Source organism: Elephas maximus, chromosome 7 (assembly GCF_024166365.1).
Source record: "Elephas maximus indicus isolate mEleMax1 chromosome 7, mEleMax1 primary haplotype, whole genome shotgun sequence".
NCBI lineage: Eukaryota > Metazoa > Chordata > Mammalia > Proboscidea > Elephantidae > Elephas > Elephas maximus.
This window is the reverse complement of record NC_064825.1, coordinates 113,137,152-113,140,095: the sequence shown is the minus strand read 5'-3', so window position 1 is coordinate 113,140,095 and position 2,944 is coordinate 113,137,152. Positions and strand designations below refer to the sequence as shown.

The window sequence follows — 2,944 nt, the reverse complement described above, 5'->3', positions numbered from 1 at the left end:
ATCTGTGTAGAAGTTATTAACAAAGTAGAAAATTCTTTATGGAAAATTTTTTAAAATTATGTTAAGATTTTTGACTATCACAAAGATTGGGTCCCCTCCTGTTGTTTAGTATCTAAGAGACAAAGATGAAAGATGTCCTACACCCATGGAGCAGTTCCATAGAAAGAAAAATGCCCCACTCCTTACACACAGTCTTGATAGACATTTGTGCATATGAAGCTCTTTACAATAATGAATCTGAAATCTATTCCACTTTAAAAATACACCCACTGTAGAGTGTGCCAAGTTTTCATTTATAGAGATTTTTCTAGATATTCAATGACTGAAAATTAAGAGATTTTAATTTGTTTTGTTTGGAATTTTACCAAGAAACTTTCACTATCCCAGAAAAAAAATGTTACATATCTGCAAAGTATATTTTGCAAGGTTTTAATACATACCAACTTCCCAAGGAATTCACAATTGAGGACAGACTGTCATTTGTTTTGTTTTTTAATACAGAGTTGTTCCACTTGAAAGAAAAATTGTGTTACCAATGTCAATGCCACTTCTAATATTTGAATCCCAGATGTGTTCATAAGGATTCTACATATGTGGGTAAGTATCTGTTTCATTAGGTATTCCAGCATTTACATAGTTAAATTGGCATTGCTTTATGTAATTCCTATATTATAATTATTACGAGATCATAATTATGTACTATTTTCCTTTTACTTAACTTTCTATTAGACTTAGGATATTTCCATACAAATACATACATATGTTTATAAATACATTAAATGATCTATAAATTTCATTTCAGGAGTATAAAGAAGGCATTAAAAAATGTTCGTTACCATAGAATGATGCTAAATGCTTCTGTTCGATACTTTAGAATAATGCTAACTTCCAGGATTTTTGACCCTGAAAGAGTCACAGTGACTTTACATTTGATTTATTTGACATAATCACATGAATCTGGTCATTTCTCTCCACTCTGAAATTTCACCCTAGTTCCCAATCTAGTCCTCACTCTTGGGATTTATGACAGTTGTACCAACGGCTCCTCCAGATAAGCGAAGGGGAAAATTTTCTCTCCATTTGCAGAAGAGGAGAATGTCATCATTTTGTAAACCCTGGGGAATTTCCTACCTCTCATGGTATCTCAACAACTTGCCTATTTCGATCTGGGAAATGAGGGAAAGAAAGGTTTCCCTGGGTGTTTAAACTCCATTAACTCCTTTCCCAGTTTGTTTTTATCTACTTTATCTTTTTAATAACATTTAACATTATCTACAAATCATTCTATACTTTTATATTTATAATTATTATCTGTCTCTTCCTATAGAACAAAAGCTCCATAACAAAAATGGACAATATTGTGCCTAGAATGATGCCCGGGGCACAAAAAAAATTATTTTGCAAAGAATGAATAGGTCTCTAGCAGCGTTATGACTGTACAGCTACGAATGAATTTTACTGAAATGAATATATTGAGACTCAGAGAACTCCCATTACTTTCTCAAGTCAGGGTTCCTACTCAGATCTCCTCATTCTAATACATTCAGTCTTACCACATCACATCTACCTGAAATATAGAATGCCTTCCCTTAATATGAGCTGAGGGAATTAAATGCTATGTATATTTATAGCTAAGGTGTCCCTTAGCCATGGAGAGGGACAATCACACTATGACTGAGTTCATCCTACTGGGCTTCACAACAGACCCTGTGATGCAGTTGATCCTATTTGTGGTGTTCCTTGGTGTGTACTCGTGACCTTGGTAGGAAATACCACGCTCATAACATTGATCTGTAATGACTCCCGGCTCCACACACCCATGTATTTTTTTCATTGGAAATCTGTCATTCCTGGATCTCTGGTATTCCTCTGTCTACACCCCAAAGATCCTAAAGACCTGCATCTCTGAGAACAAAAGCATCTCCTTTGCTGGCTGTGTAGCTCAATTCTTATTTGCTGCTGCGTTGGGATATAGTGAGTGTTACCTGTTGGCCGCCATGGCTTATGACCGCTATGTGGCTATCTCAAAACCTCTGCTTTATTCTCAGGCAATGTCAATAAAGCTGTGCACATTTTTAGTAATAGCCTCATATCTTGGTGGATTTATTAACTCTTCTGTCATTACCAAAAGAACTTTTGCCTTGAACTTCTGTGGTGACAATATCATTGATGACTTTTTCTGTGATTTACTTCCCTTGGTGAAGCTGGCTTGTGGCAGAAAAGATGGCTACCAGACTCTACTGTATTTCCTCCTGGCCTCCAATGTCATCATCCCCATTGTGCTCATCTTCGCCTCCTACCTCTTCATCATTACCACCATCTTGAGGATCCGCTTCACCCAGGGCCGCCTCAAAGCCTTCTCTACCTGCTCCTCCCACTTGATTTCTGTCACCTTATACTATGGCTCCATTCTCTACATCTACTGTCGCCCCAAATCTAGCTATTCCATGGATAGGGACAAAATACTTTCCACCTTTTACACTGTGTTCTCCCCCATGTTGAATCCTATGATCTACAGCCTGAGGAATAAGGATATGAAAAAGGCTCTGAATAAACTCTTTAAATGAATCCAGATTCTCACCTTTAAGGTGATGCAAAGAAAATTTTTCATCAGGTTATTTTTTTTCTCAAGCAGAGCTGCCATTTTGCTCCATCAGGATGAAAAAAACTTATATTCAAGTTAAAGAGTTTTTGCAACCTTAACACAGTATACTTCAAGGGATCTACAATAAGAAAATTGGGACAATTTAGGAAATAAATTTTGAACATAAAGTATAAGGATTTTGATTGAATTCCATCAGTTAGAAACAACCAAAATGATGAACTAGAAACAAACAAAAAACTAAAATGCCAAAACTCACCTCTGCCTTCATAAAGAAATGTAACAGGATATTCTAGTCCCATTAGCATAGGAAAGTTTTTGGCAGACTGACACATATAGGCT

The 2,944-nt window shown here is 36.2% G+C and overlaps 1 pseudogene; it reads left to right on the top strand.

Annotated features, from left to right (window-relative positions):
• The first annotated feature begins 1,649 nt into the window (after positions 1–1,649).
• On the top strand, positions 1,650–2,567 carry LOC126080757 (olfactory receptor 1013-like; annotated as a pseudogene).
• Positions 2,568–2,944: the final 377 nt, after the last annotated feature.